Source organism: Canis lupus, chromosome 16 (genome assembly GCF_048164855.1).
Source record: "Canis lupus baileyi chromosome 16, mCanLup2.hap1, whole genome shotgun sequence".
Classification (NCBI taxonomy): domain Eukaryota; kingdom Metazoa; phylum Chordata; class Mammalia; order Carnivora; family Canidae; genus Canis; species Canis lupus.
In genome coordinates this window covers 30,980,010-30,997,901 of record NC_132853.1, presented here as the reverse complement: position 1 = coordinate 30,997,901, position 17,892 = coordinate 30,980,010, and the positions used below count along the sequence as shown (strand labels likewise).

Here is a 17,892-nt window from a genome sequence, read left to right as displayed (position 1 = left end):
TTAATGTGGGTAAACATATGAGGTATGCAGCAGTGACGTTGTATAATATCCTGGACCTTACAGATGTGAATAATATAGTATAAAGTAGCATAAGTTTTAAAAGCACTTTCAGAGGCTGTATCTGCACTGAAGTCTTGCTACTATTGCTCAAAGAAATTGCCTCCAAAACCAGATAACCATGGTTATCTGAAGTAAATAATCAGTCACATTGCTTTTCTATTTTTTCTTTTATTTTTCCTTTTTCTTTTCTTCTGTTTCACGTACCTCATTTTATTAAAATACAAAGCAAGAGAAGCCCTCCAAGGCAAAGCATTTTTTACTTTTATTTTTTAATACTAAAAAAGTAAACATTTATTTTTACTCTGCATCATTCTTTACAGAATTTTAGGTAGCTTGCAACAAAACAAATGCAATGGTACTATCATAAGATAGATATACAAATAAAATATTGATAAGCATAGAAAGATTAAAGAACATAGGGAGAGATCAGTGGTAATCACCTGATTTTGAATTTCCTGAACATTATCTCCACAGAAAACATAAAGTCAACAAAGAGAGCAAATAAAATCATAAAGGATTCATACCTTCAATATGACTGTGACATAAAATACCACATCCTTTAAAGTACATATAAATAGAGTAAAAAATTTTCCAACAAAGTCCTGCAGCCTTCCTGCCACTGAAACTTTGGGATACAAAGAACAGAGCCTTCAATGACTCTGTAAAAGAACAAGAAAAAACAAAACAATTAGATGAAGTACAAACACAATCCCCTCTAGAAAGAAAATCCAACAGTGAGTGCCATAATCTAAACATAGATCAGTATTGGGTGGTTCTCAGGACTTGAGAAAGTGTGCAACCAGAAGTGGCAGCCTTGGAAAATTATTGTTTCTGGAGAATAACCAAATGACCAGAAACAGAGTGGTATCCCTTGGAGATGAGGCAATAAGGAAATAAGAGGGGAAAATTAAAGATCTTGCAGGAATGAAAGAGAAACAACACATACCCATCCTTGCCGTCTACCCCCACCATGACCACCACCAACATGATCCAGAAAGAAACTGCACAGAAGAGGGTGCTGTTGAACTAAGAACGCTTTCTATGGGGGAAAAAAAGGAATAGGAAAAAAAATAAAACTGTCCCCTTTATTAGAAAAAAACTGTGAAAAATTAGAAAATATAAATTAAAGCTTTCCTTCTGATGAAAACTCTCCAAAACAATTCAACCACAAAGCTGAAGAAAACTAACACAACACTCAAAATTCAATTAGATATCCCCAAAGCATTTTGCACTAAGAAAAAAACACCTTAAATCAGAAATTTTTATAAACTTAGAATAGAAATGATATTTTTAAAAAGCAAAAAGAAATAAAATGCGAGTTGGTAAAACTTAGGAAAGAAATAGAAGAAAAAAACAAAAGCATAACAGAAATGAAAACTAAGTTTATAAGTTATCCAAGAAAATATACAGAAAAACTAAAAGGCATTTGGGAAAAAAATCATAGCCAAGAAAATGATAATGAAATAAGTAAAAGAATTTCTTAAAGTAAAACAATTGAATAACACTAATATTTAGAACTATAATCTATAAAAACTTCCAGAAATAAGACCTGAATCTATTATTGAATACTAGAGAAATATGACCATAGAAAGATCAACTCTAGGACATATCCAGTAAACTTACTAGATTTTAGAGATATATAGAGGAAAATGCACAGTGCCTCCAAGGGAAAAGATCAGACAACTTACAAAGGCAATAGAATTTGACCAGCATCAGCCCTCTCAAAACAACAAAATAAGACCATAGTAGAGTAACATTTTCAAGAAACTAAAGGAAAGAAAGTATAAACCAAATTGTATACAGCCAAGCTGACTTTCAGATAATCAAGGTCCTGGAAAAACCATTTGGAATGTGCCAATATTCAGGGAATACTGCACACATGTAGTATTCCTGAGGAATCTAGGAAAGGTTGAGTTTCACCTAGCCAAAATAATTACTGGAATAACTGCCCAGAGTTTCCCAGAGAGTGAGCATTTCACAGATGTTATTTTATAGTTGAGACTAAAATGAGAATGAGTTTGCAGGTAAAAGAACAACACGTTAACAGTACGTCTGACAAAAAAAAAAAATTAAAAGATGCAATTTCTTTTTAAAAAATGAGAGGATAGGGCAGCCCCAGTGGCGCAGCGGTTTAGCGCCGCCTGCAGCCCAGGGCGTGATCCTGGAGACCCAGGATCGAGTCCCACATTGGGCTCTCTGCATGGAGCTTGCTTCTCCCTCTGCCTGTGTGTGTCTGCGCCTCTCTCTCTGTGTCTCTATGAATAAATAAAAACCTTTAAAAAAAATGAAAGGATAAAGGAGGGGGAAAAAAAGAGGAAAATAGAATATAACAGCTTCATTGTTTAAGTAAAGGTATCATTTAAAACTGATGTCAAATAGTAAAAGATTGAGTTAAAATAAAAAAAAAGATTGGGTTAAAATAGAGGAGATTTTAGGCACTATAAAAAATAATAATACAAAGGTAACCTATAGAATGAAAATACAAATCCTCCTAAATACAAAAAGGAAAAAAAAAAGCAAAAGGAACACACAAAATAAACACATATATGTATATGATAATTTCAACAAAATATGATGAAATTGAGACCAAACATAATAGTTACTTCAATTAACATCAATGGGATTAACTCATCTATTAAAAACTTGTCCTAGAAAAATATAGTTTACCAAAACTGACCTCAATAGAGATAGAAAGCTTAACAGACCAATTTCCATTAAAAAATAAAGTTATCAAGAAACTAGATAAGATATCTAGAAAAGGACCAGGCCAGATGTTTCACAGAGAAATTTAAACAAACCTTTGGCAATCCCAAAACTACATAAGTGTCCTAAAGAATAAAAAATTGAAAGAAAATTTCCAAATTCTTTTTTTGAAGCTAGTGTAACATTGATGCCTAAACCTGATAAAAACACAAAAAAAGAAAATGCAATTAGACTAGAATAACAACTAGGGGCATATGAATTAGGAAAAAAAAAAAAAGCCATCTGCTTGCAGATGACATAATAGTAATCCAGAAAACTGTAGACAGTCAATGATAAAACTAACTCAATGAAAAATTCACAAGCTAGCAAGATATAAATATGCAAAACCCAATTTCATCCATAGACACAAATAATAACCAGTTAGAAGTTTTAACAGTTGAGAAGCCAAAAATGATGTAGAAAAATTGGCAAAAGACATGGACACCCCAAAAATGTTATTAAAATGCCCCTTAATTATATGAAAATATAATTTTTCTCATAATAAGAGAAATACCAATTAAATCTATACTAAGATATGACTTCCATTTTTTAGTAATCATAGGGGAAACACTGGAGGAAGACATCTTCCAACAGAAAACAACTTTAAAACCTGGATGTTATACAATAGGCAATTACCAAAGAAATTAGAGAGTGAATATAATCAGACAAACTGCTCTACCTGGCTTTAAGCCTGGAGCTAACATAATCTGACACTGTTGGAAATAGACCTACACTTAGAGTCATTTGATATTCCAAAAGGTTCACAGATCATTCACTGGGGAAAAGATGCTCGTTATAATACATGAGAGTAGAATAAGGGAATATTTGAGAAAAAGAAATGAATCTCAGCCCCTACCTCATGTCATACTCAAAAACTGTGAATGGATTAGAGATCTAAACATAAAAACATTAAAATAATTAAATTCTAGAAAAAAACTTTCGTGATCCTGAGTTAAGTAATGTTATTAAACTGTAACCTAAAATCAGTAAATTTTGCTATATTGAAATTTACTATAGATAAATTCTGCCTCAACAAAGGTTTGTCTGTTTGGTGTTTTTTGGTTTTTGGTTTTTTGTTGTTGTTGTTGTTGTTTTTGTTTTTGTTTTTCCTTTTGGTCTTTTTAAGAAAAACCATACCAATACCATTTCTCACCCATCACATTAGCAAAAATTCAAAACTTGACAGAGGGCAGCCCTGGTGGCTCAGCGGGTTTAGCGCCGCCTCCAGCCCAGGGCGTGATCCTGGAGACCCGGGATCAAGTCCCACATCAGGCTCCCTGCATGGAGCCTGCTTCTCCCTCTGCCTATGTCTCTCTCTCTGTGTCTCTATAAATAAATAAATAAAATGTTAAAAAAAAAAAAAAAAAACTTGACAGAACTCTGTTGGTGAGGGTGTTTCAAAACAGGCATTTTCATTGGGAATGCAAAATGGTACTCCTGTGAAGAACTGGTAGTTCTAACAAATCTACATATCACTTGCCCTTTTACCTGACAATCTCATGTATAGGAAGTTGCCCTGACGATACACCTTTAATAGAATTAAAATATATGCACACAGTATTGCAATATTATTTGTAATTAGAAAATATTGGAAACTGCCTTAATCTCTCTCGAGTAATGTGATTTCCAGAAAATACTACCAAGTAAAAAAAACAAAATTCAAAAGAGTGTATATAGTATGCAGTATTTAATAAACAAGAGCAGTTATATATCTATTTATCTTTTACAAAAGACAGCAAAGGAAGAGTAAACTACACAGTGATGAAGCTGGTTATCTATGATGTTGGTGGACACACAGTGGATAAGATATAGGAGGGACTAACACCTATCTGAGAATAACTTTATACAATTTTTACTTAGGGGTGCATGTTAATATTATATACATTCAAAAATAAAACAAGCAATAAAAATAAGAGAAAATGAACTTAACGCTGCAAACAAATGAATCCATTCGTATTTCAAATGAATACCATATGCATACTAAAGGAAAACAAAAGAAAACCAATTCAAGTAACTTATGAACACAGTATTTGTGTTCAGACTTTGACAGGTTGGGGTTGAATTGGAAGAGAATTGCAAACAAATCCTGAACTTTTTTTTAGTATTTTGTTGTTTTAATGGTACAGGCAAAGCAATTCTGAGACCATTTTACATGTGGCATATAGGTTTTAGCAAATGTGTTGTCATTGAGAGCCAGAATCTCAATGAAAAAGTATAGCCATATAAAACAGAAGGAAGGAAGTCAAAAAACAATCCTGTGGTTCGGATTCCAATTTGGAGATATTGTAAGCGTGTCATTTCACGCTAAAATATATATGTGTATGTGCATATGACTATATATGTGGTGTATCTATATGTATGTGTATGTATGCATATACAAATTGTATATCTGCATATATATGAATGAGTAATCTATATATATTCATTCCCTGGCTCTGTCAGCTATAAGAGCCAAGGAGCAGACACCCTAATAGCAATGAGCACAAAGCATATCTAAGTGCCCAGATATCATTCACTACTAAAGGAACCCAGTTTCCTTGAAGAAATGACTAATTTAAGTATTAGGGGAGGGTAAGTACAAGATGAACTTGGAATATTTCATCTAGCCAGAAAATAAGGAAGTGCTCAAAATGATAGGGTCATGTCGCAAGGAACAAGCTTGAAAAGGGCTCCCGCTGGCCAAATCTGGAAGAACTTGATTACCAAAATAATTAAATACAGTATGAATTGCAGACCATTGAAAAACTCGTAGTAATTCCTAAGTCCATACCATTAGTGAATAGATTAATTAGTTAATTAATGGGAAGAAAGGAGAGCTCTTGTTCATTATAGACTACTGTTGAATGCTGATGTAACTACAGAGAGGCCGCCAGATCTGGGAAATCAGCATTTTGCATCTGTGTTAGTATAGACTGAATCAGGCTGGAGTCATCAGATGCTAAATCTAGGGGGGAATTTTGATGAAGAGCAGAGTATTTACATATTTACATGATTTTAAAGTAGCTCTCTATAAACTGCTTATTAATTGCTAGGGGAAAATAATAATTATAGAGTAGTGAAATAAAACAACACCTTGACTGGTGCTAAAAATTGATAACACCAATGAAGAACAGATGGAGAATGTGACTCCAAATGTGAAACCTTGAAAAGGACACATCACCTATGTAGTATTCTGGCTGAGAATGTGTAACCTGAATCTAGCCATGAGGAAACATTAGACAAACCCAAGATCAGAGATAGTTTTATTTTTTTTTAAAGGAGTGTGTTTGAGAGAGAGAGAGACAGAGAGACAGGGAAAAGGAGCACAAGAGAAAGGCAAAAGGGTTGTATTAAAAAAATATCAGTGTCATTAAAAAAAGAAGAAAGAAAGGCAATAAAAAGCCCCAGATGAAAAGAGTCTAAGCAGTGCAGCCCGGGTGGTTCAGCAGTTTAGCACCACCTTCGGCCCAGGGCGTGATCCCAGAGATCAGGGATGGAGTCCCACATCAGGCTCCCTGCATGGAGCCTGCTTCTCCCTCTGCCTGTGTCTCTGCCCCCCCACCCCCGCCCTCTGTGTGTGTGTGTGTGTGTCTGTCCCCTGAATAAATAAATAAAGTCTTAAAAAAAAAAAAAGAGTTAAATATAGGGAAATATAAGACCTGGCCATAGTAGATTGGATCCTGCACTGAAATGGGAAAAAATGTTCTAAAGGATATTATTGAGTCAATTGACAAAATTGGAATACAGATGGTAGATTGAGTAAAAGTATTGAATCAGTATTAAATTTCCTAAATTTGACAACTATACTGTGATTATGTGAGAATATACTTAAGAAATACTGAAGTTTTTAAGGGTGAAGAGCCATGATATGTGTAACCCTCAAAAAAGGCTAAGAAAAAAAATCGTGTGTGTGTGTGTGTGTGTGTGTATATATATATATGTATTTTGTGTATATACATCTGTATTCATGTGTGTGCATGTATATATGTGTGTACTTATATATGAAAGAAATTGAGAATATTCAGAATCTCAGCAACAGCAACCTTGAAATATCAGCAGCTTACAAGATTACTTTATTTCTCACTCATGAACATGCTAGCAAAAGGATGAATCTGATGAATTAGGTATATCTGAAGAGTATGAGAATGTTCTTCATATTATACCTAATCCTTGCAACCCTTGGGTACATTTGAAATTATTTCAAATAATTTTGAAGCCCAGGTGACTCAGCGGTTTAGTGCCACCTTCAGCCCAGGGCCTGATCCTGGAGATCTGGGATCAAGTCCCACGTCAGGCTCCCTGCATACCATGCAGGTGCCTGTTTCTCCTCTGCCTGTGTCTCTGCCTTTCTCTGTGTCTCTCATGAATAAATAAATAAAATCTTTTAAAAAAAAAATCCAAATAAAAAGTTTTTGAAAGTCCTCTATTTTTTGGCCACTTTTCAGACTCTTATTAAGTATTTTTATACTTTGGTATGCCTTTTTTGTTATTTTATTTTTAAAGATTTTATTTATTTATTTATTTATTTATTTATTTATTTATTTATTTATTTATTTATTTGAGAGAGAAAGAACATAACCAGGGGAAGAGGGAGAGAGAGAAGCAGACATCCCCAAACAGGGGCCTAATATGGGGCTTGATCCCAGGACTCTGGGATCATGACTGGAGCTGAAGGCAGGCACTTAATCAACTAAGCCACCCAGGCTCCTCTTTTTTGGTTATTTTAATTCTGTGTCTTCAATATTTGCATCAGTTTATATGGCCAGCCTTTTTTACATTTTAGTGTTTGTTTGCATCTTGAAAGTAGACATTTATACATCTTTGTTATTTTTTACATTTAGAACAAATTAGAGGGTGGGGTGTTTTTCTATGTTTAATTTAAATTTTCTTTTCTCCTAAATGTTTAGCGCTTAAACGCTTTAGGATATCAAGCATGCTTGACAAAATAATTCCATTAAGGGCTAATTAAGAAATGAATGTAAAGAAATATTAAATTTTGGGGGTTTTTTTCCTCGCAATACCTATTTCTTCCACTTGAGGCCCTCCTGTATTTATTTCTCTGAATTGGATTAGTTTCTGGTTTTAGGGAAGGTCAGGTCTTCATGAATAAATTATCTACGACAAATCTGTATCAGAACTTTACAAGATTCAATAGGAAAAAATGGGACATAAATGAAAAAATAAACAGGAAAAGGAATCTTATATGAAGAATGGTGAATTAGCATGAGGAGTAATGTGGGAGATAACGGACTTTGGAGATAGACCACACAGGTTTATCTGGATCCTACCTCTTTCTTTGCTTTTGACCTTGGGCAAACTACTTCATCTTGCCAAGCCTCAGTTTTATCATTTCTAAAAAGAGTTTGATAACAGAATCCCTCAAAAAACTGTCAGAAGTATTAAGATAAATAATATAAATGTGAACAGCTCATAGTAAGCATTCAACAAATATAAACTATCATCGTCATTATTATAAATAATAGAAAAAGAAATATTAGGTGCTGAAAAAAGATGTGGGAATGATTTGTTTTAACCATTTAATTTAGAGGAGGAAAATCTAATCTGGGTGTGAGAATAATGGTACTTTTTATAGAAAGGGTGACACATACTTGAACTGGGCCAGACATAGAAAGGAAAGAGCATTCCAGACAGACAGCACAGCATGCAAATCATGCTACAAAAGAAAAAGTCTTGTTTTGGGATGCCTGGATGACTCAGTTAACTGTTCAACTCTTGATTTCAGCTCAGGTCATGACCTTAGGGTCATGAGATTGAGTCCCACATCAGGCTCTGCACGGGTGTGGAGCCTGCCTGAGATTCTCTCCCTCTCCCTCTCCCCATACCCTCTCTGTCTCTAAAAAAAAAAGTCTTGAGAGTCAGAATAGGCCTTTTGCACACTAACTGTACTGCTATTTGTTAGTATGTTTGTGTCTAAAAATATAATGATATCTGTCTTATAACTTGTTCATAGGAATTTAGAGTTTCAGAGCTTAAAACTGTCAGGAATATAGTAGGTTCCTCAAAAATAATAGCTTTGATGTATATTCTTTTATCATCATCATCATCATCATCATCAAAGGCCCAGGAATATAAGGGAGCTATGGACAGAAGAAAAGTGTTAAAAAGTGAAATTTGAGTTGGGTGTGTTGGGACCAAAGCACATAGGCATTTGGATACCAACCTAAGATTTTAGACCACAGACTGCCTCTGAAGATATTTGACAAGGGAAAAAATGATCAACTTGCTTTACCTATAATCTGACCCCTTTCTTTCCTACACATTCTGTATCTAACCTGTTAGCCCTAATTTTTAAAAATTGCAGAATTTTACCACTTTTCACCATTTCCATCACTAATCTAAGACACCATCATCTGCTGCCTGTGTTGTAATGACAGCTTCCTACCCAAACACCCTGCTCTTACTCTTGCCTCACCGCCATACAGTCTAATCTGAACAGAGCACCCAGAAGGATCCTTTTAAAACTTAAAGTGAGGGGCTACCTGGGGGGCTCTGTTGGTTACCACCTGCCTCTTGATTTCAGCTCAGGTCATGATTTCAGGGTCCTGGGATTGAGACCTGCATCAGGTTCCGTGCTCAGTGCAATCCGCTTGAGATTCTTTTTCCCTTTCCTTCTGCCGCTTCCACTTATGTTTCTCTCTCTCTCTCTCCCTCTCTCTCTCTCTCTCAAATAAATAAATCTTAAAATCTTTAAAAAATATTTTTTGAAAACTTAAGTTAGGACTCTCTAGGGGTTTCCATCTCAGAGTAAAAACCAAAATCCTACAAGTAGTAGCCTACAAGTAAATGTGAGAGCCTACCTGATCTGCCTTCTCCATGTTTCTCTTACCTCAGTGACCTCATCTCTTATCACTCTAGCCCCTCCCCTCCCTACACCATCCACTCCACTGACCTCCAGCCCTTACTATGTGTGGAGTTGTTTTGTGGTATTATTAATTGCTTTCTTACATGTTATATGCTTGTCATATTTTTGTCCTTTATATCTCTCAACTGGAGGGTAAGTTTCAGAGGGCAGCTATCTTTGATGTGTTCTCTGATTTATATTAGAATAATATCTGACATTGATTAGGTACTCAGTAAATATTTGATTAATAGATAAAGGATGAATGAAGACTGTCAATACTTAAAAATATTAACAGTAAGTTGGGAAGTAACTGAAGATCAGAGAAGAGACTTTTGTGATAGTGTAGACCAGCACTGTCCAGGAGAGATATAAAGAAAGCCATACTGTTAATTTTCTGGTAGCCACCTTTTTAAAACAGTAATAAATAGGAGAATTTTTTTTTTAAGATTTTATTTTATTTTTTATTTATTCATGAGAAACAGAGAGAGAGAGAGGCAGAGACAGGCAGAGGAAGAAGCAGGCTCCATGCAGGGAGCTGGATGCAGGACTCGATCCCGGGTCCCCAGGATCAGGCCCTGGGCTGAAGGCAGTGCTAAACCGCTGAGCCACCCGGGCTGCCCAGGAGAAATTATTTTAAATAGATTTTATTTAGTATAATATGTGTAAAATATCATTGAATGTGCAATGTTAAAAATTCATTGATGAGAGTTTTTTTTTTTTTTTTAAGATTTTATTTATTTATTCATGAGAGAGAGGGGGGCGGGGCAGAGACACAGGCAGAGGGAGAAGCAGGCTCTATGCAGGGAGCCCTACATGGGACTCGATCCCAGGTCTCCAGGATCAGGCCCTGGGCTGAAGGCAGCACTAAACCGCTGAGCCACCCGGGCTGCCCTGATGAGAGATTTTTACATTCTTTTTCCGTACTGTATCTTTGACGTCCAGTGTTACATTGAGAATATATCTTATTTTGTACACTAAATTTTCAGTGGAAATACTGGATCTGTGTTTCGATTTAATAAGATTTATTATTGAAAAAAAATTCATATACCCAAATGTTCCAAACACACTTAAAAATTTTCTACTAACTGAATGCCAAAATCTTTTTCTTTTAATATTTGCATCCATATGGATAAAACTATTTCATTTTTTTCTAGAAGACTTCATCTTTCAAGCAAACGTATCTTTTCAAATTAAGTATATCACTAATTCTTATTACTATTAATGTCAAATTCGAAGGAGTATTTTACATATTGAAAGCAACTCTAAACTTAGTATCTCCGTAGCATACCTCAAATTTTTCTTAGTTTTTATAACTAATTTACCTAACACTATTAATAATTAAAATCTGCATATTGATTTATGGTAGAAAAATACATAAAATCATTGTTGATGTGTAGTATTAAAAGTTTTAATGTCAGTTTGAATTCTTATACTTGTTCAGCTTCACAAATAAGGTTTTCCTTTTCTTGGATCTTTAAGTTTAGCTCATTTATGTGCAGTGTGATGGTTTTTTTTTTTTTTTTTTGTCTTTGTTGATTGAATATTAGGCAAGCTTTCCTTTTGTTTTAAGAAAATTTTGAATTGATGTTAAAAATATGGTAAATCTGGGGATGCCTGGGTGGCTTAGGGGTTGAGCGTCTGCCTTTGGCTCAGGGTGTGATCCCGGGGTCCTAGGATTGAGTCCCACATCGGGCTTCCTGCATGCAGCCTGCTTTTCCCTCTGCCTATGTGTCTTGCCTCTCTCTCTCTGTCTCTCGTGAATAAATAAATAAAATCTTAAAAAAAATATATGGTAAATCTTTGTAAAACTCTTCTACAACTCAGCCAAGGAGCATTAGCAAAGAACATAGGATCATTAAATTCATTGTCATCTAAACTTAATGAAAAGTTACAGAATTTGCACATATATACCAAATAAAGTTAACTGTTTGGTATATGACATTTTTCACACATTCAGCTGCAAAGAACTTTGCACATATACATTACACATGTATTGTACAGTGGAATGCAGCAATAAAGAAAATAATCTCTTGTTTGAAAATGTCAATAAATTTGAATTTTTTTTAAGAGTTTATTTGAGAGAGATAGTACATGCAGGAGTGGGGGGAGCATAGGGAGAGGGAGAAGCAGACTCCCTACTATGCAGGACTCCAGGGACATCCTGGGACTCCAGGATCATGACTTGAGCTGAAGGCAGATGCTAAACCAACTGAGCCACCCAGGTGCGCCAATAAATTTGAATTTTTGATCCAACATAGCTGGAGCACCATCCATTATGATAATCAGTTTTATTCATTGTGCAGCTTAATCTCTTCTTTGAAAGGTATAAAAGTTAAAAATAGATCATAAGTTTGATGTTTATGCTGCAAATTGACAGCTTTTTGTCATAAATTTGGAAGTCCTTTAAGATAATATCGTGTGAAGCTTGAATTAGTGTCTCCTATATCACATGGCTCACCTAAAGCTGAAGACAGGTACTTGTAGTGTTTCAAATTTTGAATCAATGGATCACTGATATTGTTAGAAAGTTCTTATGTTGTAGAGACATTTGTTTATAACTTAATTAAAGCTTTCATTTTTGGTAAAATATCTCTTCTAGCCTTTTATTATAAGTGAAATTACCATCTTGACCTAAAAATAATTTACTCTTTTGTGCAACAATCCAAGCCATCTTATAGCTGGCCAAAGGTGGTCCAGGACCACTAGTGTCAATAACACCTAGAACTTAGAAATGCAGAGTCTCACATGCCACCCCAGACCTACTGAATCAGTATCCATATATAACAAGTCCTGAGGTGATTTGTAGACACCTGAATATTTGAGAAGCACTTGTCCAGATAATAAGCAGTAGAAGGTTTAACCCGTTAGTAGCAATGGAAGTACACCAATAAGGTCTGTGTGAAAGATGCCATGAGAATAGAGTCAACCAGACTTAGCAGTGCTAGAATGTACAGTAATAGAGCAGTCAAGGCTCTGTAACTTAGTGATTGAGAGACTGTAATGATTCATAGTATTCATAGTATTATTTAATGTATATTTTCTAGTTTTAATACAAATAATTTAAAATATGCGTGTGTTTGTATATACAAACGCATACATACTGGCACAAATATTCATTTCAGAATTACACACAATAAAAAAATATACTACCCAAAATCAACCATAAAACTTCATTTTTTAAATATATTGACTATGCATACCATTCAGCTTCTTTAATGTATATAGAATGATATTATTCTGTTTGGGTTTTTTTTAAGATTTTATTTATTTATTCATGAGAGACACAGCAAGAGAGAGAGGCAGAGACACAGGCAGAGGGAGAAGCAGGTTCCATGCAGGGAGCCTGATGTGGGACTTGATCCCGGGTCTCCAAGATCATGCCCTGGGCTGAACCACTGAACCACTGGGCCACCAGGGCTGCCCTATTATTCTGTTTAAGAAGATTGCAGCGATACAAATGAATTGTTAATGAAAGAGTTCCTGTGCTTTGTTGAAAATGTTAAAATTCTAACTTCTCAAGAATTTCTTTTTTCACAATTAACAAAACAGTCTTTAAAAATGACAAATAGAGAATGTCTGTAACTCTCTTTAAAATATTTAAAACCCAGAAACTTGAGTTGTATGAAATTTGGCAATGTTCTTTTCCCTTTGTTTGGTACCCTTTTGTAGGTCTTGACATGAAGTTAGCTCAGTACTAATAACTACACTGTGTAAATCCTTTAAATACATGGGTAACCTGATTATTAAAATACGACTCAATTGATTTTCAATTTTTTTTTTACAATGATGGTTACCAGTTGCTTAAAAAGGGAGGAGAGAAGACAATTGAATATCCTTTGTTCACTCACTTATAAACTTTTAATTGCATTATTGTGAGACAGTGGCCTGATCCTAAAAACAGAATAATCTCTCCATTTGAAGGTCAATTAGTTATTTTAAATTATGGAAATTTGTTTACCTTTACTTAGTGTAGTGGCGCAAAAAGAAAGCAATGAAGAACTGAAAGAGAGGGGAAAATGAAGGGAGGAGGAGGAAAGAAATCAGTAAAAAGGAAAGGACGCACTATGAAGAGACCCTTTCTCATTGGAAGGATCAGGTGCATTGCTTTTTTCAACCAGGGCTGGCGTACTCACCGTTTTATAAGGAATTGGCTGCACTGTTCTCTAAAATCTCAGTATTTTTGATGAGTTTTTATGCCTTACAGAATAGCCTCACCTTACTGTTTAAAATCATGAGCCACAATTTCCCACGAAATTAGACTTCTCGTTATTTTTTTTTTTTCAAGTCCTAACAACTTTTAACAGGCATGGGCCGTTCTTCTAACAACTTCCTTTGATCAACAGCTTTCTAAAACGTACTCTCATGCTTAAGTTGTTTCAAGTTCCTTTCAGCAGTGTGTTATGACCTAAGGCAGCAGTGAAGTGGTGAACAGTGCAAAGCCAAAGTATTCGGCTTGTCTGAACCAGCCTTTGCCTTAAAGAAACCATGGGAAATTGCGTTTGGCAACTTCTTTAGGTTTCAGATAAGCCCAGTTGCAGTCGGCCTCACCTGTGGAAAGATTGGTTTGAATGCTTGACAGGAGCATGAAGCCCCGAGGCAGAAACATAAGGTCAGATCAACACAGGAGTCTCTATGGACAGTTGAGGTGTCTTGTGAGCTGTTTTGGTTGATGGATGAACAACAGAGGAACCTAACAACAGATTAAATATATCTCTAAAAGTAACAACACTACAATGTGATTACTAAAAAAATATTCGTGTTTTCATGCTTTTGAAGATTGTGTTCTTAGTGCCTTTATTAAAGAAATAGTAAAGACTTTAATTTTTAGAAACGATATCAGTTCACACACTTTATTTATTTATTTATTTATTTATTTATTTATTTATTTATTTATTTATTTTTTAGTGATCTGAACTTTTTATAGTATTTCAATATAGCACTAGTAGATATTCTAAGATGCTGTCTCATCTTTAGAAAGGAAAAGAAGAAAAATACATTTATATGATGTGTCAGTCTTTTCTGTTCTAAAAGGGTACTATAGTAAAATATTCCTATGTTTCCATTTCAGATGGTCACTTGTGACCTCAAAATGTCAACTTTTGTTTTCTGTTAAAAACCCTCTTTACAAGCATCCCTCATGCTACTCTTTTATAGCCACAGCCACCTCCTTCCGTTCTTCCTCCACTAACGCCTTGCAACCAGTAATCTGTTCTCTATCTCTATAATTTTGTCATTTCAAGAATGTTATGTAAATGTGATCATACAGTATGTCACTTTTGAGCATTGGCTTTTTTCACTCAGCAAAATTCCCTTGGGACACATCCAGGTTGTTGCATGTATCCATAGGTTTTTCTTTTTTATTGCCAAGTGCTTATAAAACTGGTGAAATCTGATTATGTTTGGTGGATTGTATCAATGAAGTTTTCTGATTGTGATACTCTATTACAGTCATGCAAATTATAACCACTGGAGGAGGCTTATTGAATACGGGGAACCTCTGTATTATTTCTTACAGCTGTGTATAATCTACAGTTATTTTTTTTTAAGATTTTATTTATTTATTCATGAGAGACACGGGGGGGGGAGAGAGAGAGAGAGAGAGAGAGAGGCAGAGACACAGGCAGAGGGAGAAGCAGACTCCATGCAGGGAGCCCAACGTGGGACTCAATCCCGGGTCTCTAGGATCACACCCCGGGCCGAAGGTGGCACTAAACCACTGAGCCACCCAGGCTGCCCCTACAGTTATCTTTAAATAATTTATTATAAGCCAAAACCTAAGCCTTTTTAAGAAAAGGAATTATAAAGCTCTTAAAATGATAGCAATCTGAGTAGAGAAACTTACTTAAAAAAAACTTGGTCAAATTTATTTTCCAACATTAATTCCCTTTTTGTGAATCAAAATATGACCCATGTACTTTCCAATATTAGACTTTGCCCAAGAAACTGCCTAAGTTTAAGACAGCTTGCTTGGAAAAGGAACACAAGAACAGCCCAGTTGGCATCCCTGTTTGCCCAGACACCAGCCGTATCCAGTGATTCACTGGACGTGAACATGACATTTTGATCAAGCATTGGCAAACAAAGATGTCTGTTTCAGAATCCCCATTCCCAAATAGTTTTCTTTTTATGTAGAAAGGTCTTACCATTTTAAGAAAATCTGAGAGAAATTTTATCCTGTTGATAGTACAGAACCCATTTGAATGCAGATCAATTAGAATCACAGAATTTTCAAAGTTAGAGGAATTTGGAAGGGAAGTGATCTTAATCTTCATAGAAACCTTCCAGTTCATTTGATGACAGTATTTTCTGTAGTTGTTTGGCTTAGATAGAACTGATGTTGGGGTTCTGGGTTCTCTGCTGTGAGCCACTTATTTTCTGGCTGTTCAGGGACCAGTTCAGCACTCTGTCATCAATTGTTTCACACATGCCTTGTAAGCCTTACAAAGGAGACTTGGCAAAGGAATTTAAGAAACATTTATTAAATGCTCTTTTCTATGGATGCACTGGGAAAGTTAAATGTACTCTTTATGAGGAACTCTTAATCCAGTGAGAAGACAGTAAAATAGGGCAAAACCATTACTTCCTAGAAAGCATTGCAGAATAGGTGCCTTCTAGCTGGTAAGTTGTCAGAGGCATGTTTGTCTACCAAAATAGGCATTACTCCCTTTAAATTTTCTTATTTAACTTAAAAAGGTACAACTTTCTAATATTTCAATAGTTGCTAAAGCACACCTTTCAGGGTATGTTTTAAACATCTATGTAAATGGCAAACATTTTATGTTTCTTGATGTGAGAGCAATATATATTAATTTGCTGACAAACTAGTAAATTTTACCCATGGAGGAAGTAGTGATAAGGCGGTTGACACTATAAAACTCTTATCTTGGCAGTTTATTTTACTATGTGAGAAACACTTTCAGTACTCTTACTTCAGTGTGGGACTCCTGACATTGTGTTAAGTGATTTATTCACAAATTATTTCAGAATTAAAACCAAGACTTCTCTAGTCATACCTTAACCCTACATAAATAAATCACCCTTTTTGAAAATACTGTACTTTGATTTATTGATATCCATGTTAGATACCAAGGATTGTCTGTGACCGGGAGTTTCAAATCAAATTGTGAATTCCATCACAATTCTTTAATATTGAAGGTAGCTGATTCCCTGATCTGATTGCTGGTGACATTCTGCTACTCCTGACCATATGCCCTTCATGTTATCTGTATCCCCTCCCATTCTTTTTGCTACTTGGCTTCTCATATTCTTAAAAACTGTTTTCCCTCTTTCCTACATCATTTTATAAGATCTCCTGACATTGTAGTTATTAACCCTCTTTCTACCAAATATTTTGTAAATATGTTCCCCTATATACAAATTGCCTTTCTAATTTTCTCAAAGACTTTTTAATACAGGTGTTTTTGTGTTGTCAAATCTTTTTCTTTGTGCTTCTCCTTTTAATAATTTTTAAAAGTGCATTCCTTGCCAGATTTCAGGTACACATAACCTAATTTTCCACTCCCCTGCCCCCATTCTGTCTTTATTTAACCCATCTTTGAAATTATTTTGTTTGGTATATGGAATGAGATGAGGGACTACACTTTCTACTTTTGTTTTCCCAAATAATTTGTTGTGGCAACTACTCAATGTGTTGTGGTATCTTTATTACCATAGATTAAACTATATATAATCTAGGGTCTGTTTGGGGCTTTCTGATCTTTCAATTGCTTTGTCAATAAATATTTATTGGGTGAATGAGAGTTTTATATAACTCTTCTTTGGCCAATACCAACTATTGTGTAGCTTTATTTATGCCTTAAATCTTTGAGCCATATCTCACCCTGTTTTTTTCTTTCTTGTTACTGTTTTTCAAAATTTGCATACCAGTTCTAATTTCTTTTTCTTCCAAATGAATTTAAGAATATTATTATCTTACTATCTAGCTTACAACTTAGAACTCTTGGTCAAGTTCCTACAAAACAAAACACAATTTAGTAAAACTGTGATTCCAATTGAATTAAAACTCTAAAAAATAAATTGGAAGGAATATATTTGTTTTGAAGCCATCTCTCTTAAACCCCAAACTTCAGATAAATTCTAAATGTTTAATAGCTACTAAAAAGTAGCCTTTGAGTTGTAGCAAGTTTCAGTGAGCAGAGTTTACATTCTGTTCAGGAAAGGAAATTTCGGATACTATAAATGTTTCCTTCAGTACATTTGTAATCAGAATTGAAGAAGTAAGAAAATAG

The 17,892-nt window shown here is 34.9% G+C and overlaps 1 protein-coding gene across 27 annotated transcripts in view; it reads left to right on the top strand.

Annotated features, from left to right (window-relative positions):
- STXBP4 (syntaxin binding protein 4) overlaps positions 1 to 17,892 on the top strand; it is a 214,435-nt gene that overhangs the window by 61,239 nt on the left and 135,304 nt on the right. The gene's annotated exons all lie outside the window — the stretch shown is intronic.